The following is an 11,495-nucleotide window of genomic DNA, read 5'->3' on the forward strand; positions in this document are numbered from 1 at the left end:
CATTACACAAACGGATACACTTAACCAGCCAGATGCAACGGGATTGTCGCCTGGTGGCTTTCGGGTGCAAACTTTGAACAAAGGTAGCACCATTCAACCCTCCTCTGCACAATGCAGTCCTCACAACAGATGCCTCTTGAACGGGAGGGGGCTCATCTGGACCTCCTAGAGACGCAAGGCCTTTGGTCGATCGCCGAACAAGCGTTACAGATAAATCTATTGGAGCTCAGGGCAATTCGCAATGCCTTGCTCACTTTTCAGGACTATCTATGAGGTCAGAGGGTGATGATTTACATGGACAACCAAGTCGCCATGTTCTACATAAACAAACAAGGCGGGTCCGATTCATGGCCCCTCTGCAGGGAGACCCTTCAGATCTTCTCCCATGCTCACAGACAGTCCATTCACCTTCAAGCCACTTACCTGCCGGGTATAGCAAACATCAGAGCAGACAGGTTAAGCCGCATTTTTCACCCACACAAGTGGAGGATCAATCCCGAAATACTGCAGACGATCTTCAACAGTTGGGGCACGCCAACCATAGACCTCTTTGCCACGGAGGCCAACACCCAACTTCCACAGTTCTGTTCCATCCGACCCAGTCCATCCCGAGTAGCTCAGGAAGCATTCCTAATTCCTTGGACGTCGACTCTCCTATATGCATTTCCTCCAATTCCGTTAATAACAAGGACACTGCAAAACTGCATCGCCGACAACAGCCAGCTCATACTCATTGCACCGGCTTGGCCTCGGCAACCGTGGTACAGCTATCTCTTGCATCTGTCAATTGCATCCCCAATTCGCTTACCAGACCGCTCAGACCTTCTTTTCCATGAAGACAGCCTGCTCATTCACCCGCTCCTCTCCTCCCTCCATCTGACACCGTTTACGGTAAGCAAACTTGCTTTTACCTCTATGGCAAGCTTCTTTTAAAATTTTCGCTTAGCCTGCATAATTACTTTTTTACATCTAACATGCCAGTGCTTATGCTTTTTCATATTTATCTCTTTTGGATCTGCTTTCCATTTTCTTTCACCTCACTATTAAACCACATTGGCAGTTGTTTAGTTTTCCTTCTTCCTTTTTTAATGAATGGAATACTTTTTTGTCTGAGCCTCGTGGATGGTAGTTTTAAACAATGCCACACTTCCTGCAGGTTTTTAAACTTTGAATTGCTCCTTTTAGTTTTTTCCTAACAAATTTCCTCATTTTATCATAGTCTCCCTTTTTATAGTTAAATGCTACTGCAATATTTATCCTTAGTATTTGCCCTCCAGTGATTGTGTCAAATTTAATTACATTATCACTGTTGCCAAGTGGAACCACCATTTTTTTTCTCTTACACTAGATCCTGCATTCCACTGAGAATTAGATCTAATGTAGTTCTGCCTCTTGCTGGTTCCATGACCAACTGCTCCATGAAGTAATCATTGATGGCATCTAGGAACTTTTCCCATTGACAGCAGGGCTGAATTAGCCATGCTGTCATGGGAACTGCCAATCAGGGCCTGGGAGGCGGAGCTTTATTAAGTAGAGTGTAGAGTTTTGAGGACTCTGCGGCTGCGCGTGAGTTCCCATGCAGGAAAGTAAACAGATTCTCCTCAGTCTGTTTTTTGATCCTCCTCTCAAATGTTTCTTCTTTTTTTGAGCGAAGATGTCAAAGAAACCCTCGGGGTTTTAAAACTGTGTCCCTGCGGTAAGGTCATGTCGGTCACCGACCTGGGACCGGACCACAGTCAGAAAAACTGTAAATACTGTCGACAGACGTCCCCGCGGGCCCAATGACATAGGGCCTATAAAATGAGAGACTTAAGAATGGGAAACCCTCCTTCAAAGGCACATTCCTCTCCGGACCCAACTAAGCAGTTGGGCCCGTCCAAGAAAAGAGCCTCGTGGGATCCTCAGGCCTCCAGGACTGGAGGTAAGGACGACTGTCGATGGGAAGATCCGCGTGCAGCCCAGGGCTCTGGGCTGCAGAACGCTGGTCAGTCGGCCCCCACTGCTTCACAGTACAGGGAGGTGAGACACTCGTTAGCCCCCAGTATGAAACGGAGGGCGCCAAGGGTGCAATCAGTGATGCTGGTGTCGGAAAAGAGACAGCAGGAGGGGGACATGGTGCAGAAGATGGCGCATTCGGAGTCTCCGGCGCTGACGACGCAGCGCCGGGAACCAAAATGGGACCCAACTTCAGTCCAAAGTTGGCGCATCCGGAGCCGAGTTCGGCTCATTCGGAGCCGAAAACCGAAGCAGTTGAAGCCGAAAACATAGAAATCCGGAGCCGAGATCGACACATCCAGTGCCGGGATTGACGCATCCGGCGCCGGTGACGGAGCACCCAGCCCCAACTCCAACGCAGGGGAACGGCGCATGCGGCACGTGATACAGTGTCCATGGGCTCCAAATGACATACAGACCCCAAACAAGCAAGGGCAGTCAGCCACGAGCCAGAACCCTTCATTGAAGAGGAACATTCTTCTTCAAGACGATCGACCTCCATGGATTCCTCGCTAAGGCGACCACCTTCTGTGGGTCACTCATGGATGATACTAAATGTTCCAGACGTCACCATAGAAGTTCTTCATCATCCGGACGTCATCAAAGACGTTCCCATCGACATAAACACAAGCCATCACTCTAAACATTCAGCAGTTTGAGGTCTGCCATAAGCCCGTCGGCATCGGGTTCATCCTGTCAGACTGAGCTGTTGGGAGTTGCAAGCCCTTCTAGATGGGAGATAATACACGTTGCCTTCATCTACCTCCTCACATTCTCTCACCAATTGGACAAGAGAATCCTCCTTACGCCCGTCGGAACACAATACTGATCTCTCTCTGACGTCGACAGGAATTCCAGGGTCGAGACCTCTGATCCTTTAAAAGTGGAACCGCAAAAGGCGTTACCATTTGATTCACACCACAAATGGCCTCACATGACGCCACAAACCCAACAAGCTTTTTGGGATTTGTCATAGTCTTTAGCAGGTTTCTTTGAGACTTTACAGTCATCTTTCACCTTACCCCCGGAACCATCTAGTCCTACAAGGGCAGATAAGCCGCTGGACATGCTTCCAGAAAACCCTACTCCATCACTGGAAGCTCTGGCACCTACATCCCCAACTCACACAAATTCTTCACTCGGGGTTTCTGTGTCCTCTCCAACTTCATCTACTTCCTCTACGGGCTACCCTTTGGATCCACCGGAACAACCACCTGAACCCTATTCTCCTCCGGAGGATCTTTCTTATCCTAAGTTTTTGGATAAGATAGGGGCCATTTTACGTTTCGAAGTGCAGAAGCTGCCGGAACCCAGAGCTGAGACACTGGGCCTAGTAAAGATTTTTTATACCCCAGGGGAGCCTACATTTCTCCCTCCCCAAGGGGTTTTGCATAGTGTACTTCAAAAATCGTGGGAAACTCCCTTCACGATTCCAGCAGTTTCCCGGAAGACAGATTTAAAGTTTAAAATGCAGAAACCTTCTGCTTACTCTACTCCACAATTACCACATGAATCTATTGTGGTCGAGTCGGCACTCCAACGATCCAAGAAATCGAAAACACACGCCTCCAATCCCCCAGGGAGAGATTACAAATGTGTGGATGATTTTGCAAAACACATTTATCAGAGTGCGATGTTGACTGCCCGCATCCATCATCACCAGTTTTATATGGTACAATATATGTACGAATGTATCCAGGCAACTAAGGGTATGTTTACATCAACTGGGGCAACTATTCCTTCTCCACTGGTAGATATGGAAGAGTGCTCTCATTATCTATTAAGAGCAGTATACGAAGACTTCGAAACTTCATCACAGGCGTCGGCTACAGCGATTACGGCACGTAGATTGGCTTGGCTAAGGGCTAGTGCCATACGAGAAGAATTACATGACAGATTGGCCAATTTGCCATGCACGGGAGACAATCTGTTCGGAGAACGTTTTCATGACACAGTCAGCAAGCTTAAAGACCAAGCTCTGGAGGTTCAATCGTTAACAGTTCCAACTACGTTTCCCACTTCCAAACGATATTTTCAGTCTTCTCGTAGATAACAATTCTCACGCAGACCATACCGTTCTTATCAACAATACAGAACACTTTCATATTCTGTGTATCAGAGACCACAAACTCATCAACCTCAATAGCAGCAACAAAGAAGAGGTAAACCTAGGTCTCAACGGCAACAACCAGCAGCCCCACTAAAGACCACACAGTCTTTTTAAGTGCCCGGCCACCACCACTCCCTACAGAAGCACCTCCGGGAAGGATCAGAGTTCGTTTGTCCGCCTGGGAAGCCATAACATCGGACCAGTGGGTTCTGGAGATAGTAAGGAATGGCTATCAACTTCAATTCATAGCCAAACCCACACTTCCTCATCTGGCTATTCGGGGCTCAACAACACTTCATCCCCAACTAGCCCAGGAAATAACTATACTTCAGCGTCAACGTGCAATCAGACACATCCCTCCGGCGGCCTGTTGCAAGGGCTTCTACTCCCCATATTTCATAATTCCCAAGAAATCAGGAGGCTATTGCCCAATACTGGATCTGCGGGAATTGAACAAATCAATTGTCAAAGAGAAATTCAATATGGTGTTATTGAAGTCCATTCTTCCCCTATTGCAACCCAACGATTGGATGTGCTCCATAGACCTGAAGGATGCGTATACCATTATCCCAATCCATCCGTCCTCCTGGCAATATCTGTGTTTTCAATACCAGCTTCAGCATTACCAGTACAAAGTTCTTCCCTTTGGCCTCTTGGCAGCACCCAGGGTATTCACCAAATGCATGGTGGTGGTGGTGGCCCACCTTCGTCAGCAGGGTATGACTATCTTTCCATACCTGGATGATTGGTTAATAGCTTCGAATCCGACCCAACTGCGGGATCATCTCCATCAAGTAATCAGTTGTTTACAAGACCTAGGGTTGGTAATCAACTTTCCAAAATCGACTTTGCAACCTATGCAGATTCTACAATTTATCGGAGCTCTTCTGGACACCATATGCAGCAGAGCGTTTCTCCCAGATGACAGAAAGCAGGAAATGCGTTGTCTGCTTCACTCCTTATGGGCAATGCAATATCCTACAGCTCGCAACATCTTAACAGTCTTGGGTCACATGGCAGCAGCAAATTTCACTGTTCCAAACACAAGGCTACACATGAGACTTTTACAGTGGGGTCTGAAATGCCAATGGAAGCAACATTCCCATCCATTGGAGAACTGTCTAACACTAATGTCTCAAATGAAAAAGGATATCTCTTGGTGGCTCCTCAAATCCAGATTAGACAAGGGAGCCTTGTTCAACCCTCTGACACACAATGCAGTCCTCACTACCGACGCATCGCGGAAGGGTTGGGGAGCACATCTCGACCGGTTAGAAACGCAAGGCCTTTGGGTCAGTATCAGAACAGTCCTTTCAAATCAATCTACCAGAACTGAGAGCGATACGCAATGCCCTACGAACCTTTCAGAATTATCTACAAGGTCGCAGAGTCATGGTCTACACGGACAACCAAGTAACGATGTTCTACATAAACAAACAAGGAGGGTCCGGTTCATGGCCCCCTGCAGGGAAGCCCTCCAGATCTTCCACCATGCACAACGACATTCCATATACTTACAAGTGACTAACCTGCCGGGAGTGGCCAACACCAGAGTGGACAGGTTGTCACATATTCCACCCACACGAATGGTCGTTAAACCCAGAAGTAGTACAGACGATCTTCGCTCGTTGGGATGTTCCATCAATAGACCTGTGGTCTTCCAGAACATGGTTAAAAAATATTCCTCATCCTCCTGTATACAGATGTAGTCATGTATCTAGAGGACATCCTGATCTTCTGCCAAACATTGACTTCCCATTGCAAATATCTCAAGATTGTCTTACAGTACCTCCAGGAGAATAACCTTTACACTAAACTCGAGCAAGAGGAACTCCCCTTTTGGGGTATATAGTTTCTTGGGAAGGATTTTGCATGGATCCATCCAAGGTGAATGTGGTTCTGGAATGGCTTCCCCCAACTGGAATCTGGGCCTTACAAAGGTTTCTGGGTTTCGCCAATTATTATGGCCAGTTTATTCCTGGATACTCCACCTTGGCAGCCTCCCTTACCGCACTCACTCATGTAGGCGTCGACACCAAGAACTGGCCACCAGAGGCTCATGAGGCTTTTCACAGACTAAAAGACACTTTTTCTTGGAGACCTCTGTCTACATCACTCGGATCATTCATGGCCCTTCTTCCTAGAGGTAGATGCATCTGCCCTTGGGGTAAGGGCTACTTCAGCCAGCACAGCTTTGAAGGTGCCCTCTCCCCTGTTCCTTTTTCTCTAAGAAATTTTCCTCTGCCGAACACAATTACAATATCAGAGACCAGGAACTCCTGGTGGTCAGGTTAGTCTTAGAAGAGTAGCGCTACCTTCTCAAAGGGGCTCAGCATAAACTTATATATACAGACCACAAGCATCTCAAATAAATACATCAAGTGCAACAGCTGAACTCTCGGCAAGTTCGCTGGTGCCTCTTCTTCGCCCATTTTGATTTTGAGCTGCAATACCGTCCCGTGCTCAAGAACCAATGAGCAGACTCCCTGTCTCATTCTTTCCAGATTGAGGATTTGCCGGAAGCTCCTAAACATATCATTGACCCAGCCAAGATCCTCCTGACCAAGGCGGTACCTGTCCCTGCTAGAAGACTGTGGTACCCTCCAGACTGCATAAAAAAGGTATTAAGATGGGCTCATGACTGCCACGATGCAGGTCACTTAGAAGTAGTGACATGAACCCTCATCTTGCTCCAATGACATTACTGGTGGCCCCAAGTGAAGCAGGATGTTAAGGCCTATGTCCCACTTGTCCCACATCAAAAATCCTACAAGTTATATCCCACCAGTGCACAGAAAAAATCCTTGCATGGCTGACCTTGGGGGCTGGCTGAGGGCTGTTACAGCTGTTGCCAACCCCCAGGGAACCCTGAATCCACCTGTCTAAGGACTTTTTTGTGGACCTTCCCCTCTCTCACAGCCCCACCATAATAAGAGTGGTAATAGATTGCTTTTCCAAAATGGTGCACTTCGTCCCTTTACCAGGCCTTCCTTCTGCACTGGAGTTGGTATGTCTTTTCACCCAGCAAAAAAGGAAGTAGAGACGGTGAGCGGCATACACACTGGTGGCAAACCATATGTGAGCAGTATAGTGCTAAAAGTTCTAGGATCCTTGTAGAAGTGATGAGAATCAAGACTCAATCAGTGAGGAGTATTTCCAAATCATTTATTCAAGGAACAGTTGGTCTTAGTCTCCCGACACGGACTATGTTTTGCCACAAGGGCTGAGTCAGGAGGGACTGAAGCATGAAGCTAATATCATGGCATCAATGGACTACTCAAATGAGACAGCTGCAAACTCACTCAGAAGAAATGCGAATGGAGTTAAGATGCATGAAACAGCAGATGCAATAATAACTCAAATTCCAGAGGCAAATACCGTTAAGCTGCAAATGGAATTTATTGTGATGCCACCTGTGTTAAAATGGATATATTTTACATATTGTTTGTAGGTTTAGTGGGGGACCAAGTTGCTTCCTGTAATTAAAGATGATGCCATTAATGTGTAAAGAAACTGTTAACTAAGTTCATACCATCCTTTGGAATCGCTGAGACAATTCAAAGTGATAGGTGTACACATTTTACAGGAAAGGTGATGCAAGAACTGTGAAAGGTGTTGGGGTAAAACTTCATTGAACATTTAAATTAAGTCCTAAAGAATAAATTGGTCAAAAACACATATGAGACTTTTGAATTGATTGTCTACTCTCCCACTTGTATTCATGAGAATGTCCATGCCTTCTATGGCCAGTCTCCCAGTTGACATGGACTTTGTTCAAGATGAACTAATTTTGTGTTTCATAGTTACTACATCAGCAGGACAAGAAGATACATCAGAAAGGAGCTCCAGTGCTTCAGAGTTCTTCTAACCAAGTTCTTCCAGGTGTCTAACCTGGTGACTTTGTCTATTATCAAGTGTAGGATTAAATGGACAATTTTCTCAGTGGAAGGGAGTGGGCAGTGAAGTGCCTCAGGGATCTGTATTGGGACCCATACTTTTCAATATATTTATAAATGATCTGGAAAGAAATACAACGATTGAGGTAATCAAATTTGCAGATGATACAAAATTGTTCAGAGTAGTTAAATCACAAGCAGATTGTGATTAATATGGGCACCCGTGACTACCCACTCGCCCCCATCCCATTACCTCTCAATAAATACCAGTAGACGTTAATTGGATGAAAATAGGCCGCAGCTTTATTAACATACAGGCCCGAGCCATCATTTGATACTATACAATGTAACACGGTTTCAGCATCCAGCCCCCCCTTGACCATCTGCTGCCGTCCGGCAGGATAGTCCATACCAGCCGCCCGGCTCGAAGATCCGGCCTCACACACCAGTTTCTGACTCCCGCCACCTGCCTGCAAGGAGCCGAACCCGGGTGGGCTCCCGCCGCCAACCTGCAAGGAGCCGGGCCCCAGAGTCTCCCGCCACCTTGCCAGCAAGGACCCCCCATTGCTGACAGCAGCCCCCAGCTGTCAACCTCCGTCCACTACCAGCTGAAACCCCCATTGGTCTAACGATAACAAAACATTATGGCTTGGGCCAACCGCCCTCACCCGCTGCGACAACCAATAACTTACACAAACATGTTAACCTGTGGGGAGGGTGGGAGGGAACGAAAAACCCTGCCTCCCTTTGCTCCGCCGACGCGCGAATCCCCCCGCGAGCGCGCGTGACCCGGCTCCCTCGTCCCCGCTCCCCACGTGACCCCCCTTTGAGCCGCCCAGGGCCTATCGTTGCTATCGCAACGAGCCCTGGCAGCCAATCCCTCGGCCCCCTCTGGCGTCTCTTACTCCCCCCCCCCGCTCCTTGACCGTGCGCCGACCTCCCCACGCCTGCACGCCCCTACTCCCCCCCCTTTTCCCTAGCTCGAGGTGGGCCCGGGGCCCACATTACCTTGCTCGGCCGGACACTAGGTCCGGCCAAGCTTCCAAAATTGCAGGAAGACCTTGTGAGACAGGAAAATTGGGCATTGAAATGGCAGATGAAATTTAATGTGGATAAGTGCAAGGTGATGCATATAGGGAAAAATAACCCATGCTATAGTTACACAATGTTGGGTTCCATATTAGGAGCTACCACCCAAGAAAGAGATCTAGGCGTCATAGTGGATAAAACATTGAAATCATCAGTTCAGTGTGCTGCGGCAGTCAAAAAAGCAAACAGAATGTTGGGAATTATTAGAAAGGGAATGGTGAATAAAACGGAAAATGTCATAATGCCTCTGTATCGCTCCATGGTAAGACCACACCTTGAATACTGTGCACAATTCTGGTCGCTGCATCTCAAAAAAGATATAGTTGCGATGGAGAAGGTACAGAGAAGGGCGACCAAAATGATAAGGGGCATGGAACAGCTCCACTATCAGGAAAGACTAAAGAGGTTAGGACTTTTCAGCTTGGAGAAGAGACGGCTGAGGGGGATATGATAGAGGTGTTTGAAATCATGAGAGGTTAGAACAGGTAGATGTGAATCGGTTATTTACTCTTTTGGATAATAGAAAGACTAGGGGGCACTCCATGAAGTTAGCATGTGGCACATTTAAAACTAATCGGAGATAGTTCTTTTTACTCAGCGCACAATTAAACTCTGGAATTTATTGCCAGAGGATGTGGTTAGTGCAGTTAGTGTAGCAGTGTTTAAAAAAGGATTGGATAAGTTCTTGGAGGAGAAGTCCATTACCTGCTATTAATTAAGTTGACTTAGAAAATAGCCACTGCTATTACTAGCAACAGTAACATGGAATAGACTTAGTTTTTGGGTACTTGCCAGGTTCTTATGTCCTGGATTGGCCACTGTTGGAAACAGGATGCTGGGCTTGATGGACCCCTAGTCTGACCCAGTATGGCATGTTCTTATGTTTCAGAAAAGAAAATATGTTTACAGCCTAAGTAGAAAGGCTCTTATTCACTCAACCTTAAAGTTGCAGGGAATTGATCATGGTGTGCATGACAGCCACTGCAAAAAGTCTTACGAGCCAAAGCCACAGATCTTAGTGGACCAAGTAGAGATTGTTTCCTGTAATCCTACTGGAGTGGTGGTGCCACTGCAGCCTTCTGTGAAGCATGCCCAGTCCTGCAAGAATATCACCAAGCTGGTGTGTCTTCTAGCCTTCACGTGAGCCCTGACACAGCCAGGTATCCCCTGGAGTCAGGTCCTTCTACATCATCTGATCCTCAGGGAGCTGAGGCATCATCAGGATCTAAATCATCATTTGAGTACCGTTTTGAAGTGTCTCCCAACTCATCTTCTAACCATGTGGATTTCCCTGGTAGTGACTAGGTCCTCCCATCTGGTCCATGGAGGGATCCATGCCCAGCGCGACCAGGTGTACATACTGGCATTTGCACAGGGCGGTACACCCGGGGGGGGGGGGGGGGATGGCGGGCCGGCAGCTGCAGTAGATGCCACAGGACCACCGGTGGCTGAGGGAGGAGAGACCTGTGTGTGTGAGAGCCTATGTGTATATTTGTGTGTGTCTGTGTGAGCCTGTGAGCTTGTGTATGTTTGTGTGCCTGTGAGAGCTGTCACATATAGGCTCTCACAGGCACACATACACACACACACACACATATATATCTGTGAGGGAGAAAGAGCCTGTGTATGTGAGAGAGAGAGTGTGTGAGAGAATGAATGTGTTATCGTGTGTGTATGAGAGAGAGAAGATAAAATTTGTAAGGCCCTACCTCCCCTAAACCAATGTGATGATATCAGGGTGACTGGAAATCAAAAGATCCCAGGTATGGAGAGCAGGAGATTTTTAAATCCTTATTAGTTTTAATTATTGAGTGTAATTTGATGTTTCTGCTCTTTTGAAATATTTAATTTTGGGAGAGAAATAGAACATTTTTTAATTATTGGATTTTTTATTCAGATGTTTTGAAATATTTTATTGGTGGCTAGGAAATTTTGGATATTCTATTCATTAACTAGTTTGAAATATTTATTCTTTTTATGAATATGATTTTACTATTATGATGTTTTATATTTCTTGATTTTATTATTTAATGTTTTATGATGAATGATAAAGTTCCTGTTTTTCCATTTTTGCTCTGTGGGTTCCAGCTCAGTTCTTCTCAGCACGTTTCTGTTTATACTTTCTGATCTCTTCATTCTGTATTTGGTCAGGGTCTGTGTTGCGATTCCGTCCGTGGCTAAGGCCACGGGCAGCCTCTCACCTTCCTGCCGGCCAGCGCCCCGATGCCGTTGTTCTTAGTGTTTGGGTAATTGCCAGGTTCTTGTGGCCTGGTTTGGCCTCTGTTGGAAACAGGATGCTGGGTTTGATGGACCCTTGCCTTGCTTGACTATGCCTGCCTTCTCCGTGCCCTGACCATTGCCTTGAATGACTACGCCTGCCTTCTCCGCACCTTGACCATTGCCTT

Source organism: Rhinatrema bivittatum, chromosome 4 (genome assembly GCF_901001135.1).
Source record: "Rhinatrema bivittatum chromosome 4, aRhiBiv1.1, whole genome shotgun sequence".
NCBI lineage: Eukaryota > Metazoa > Chordata > Amphibia > Gymnophiona > Rhinatrematidae > Rhinatrema > Rhinatrema bivittatum.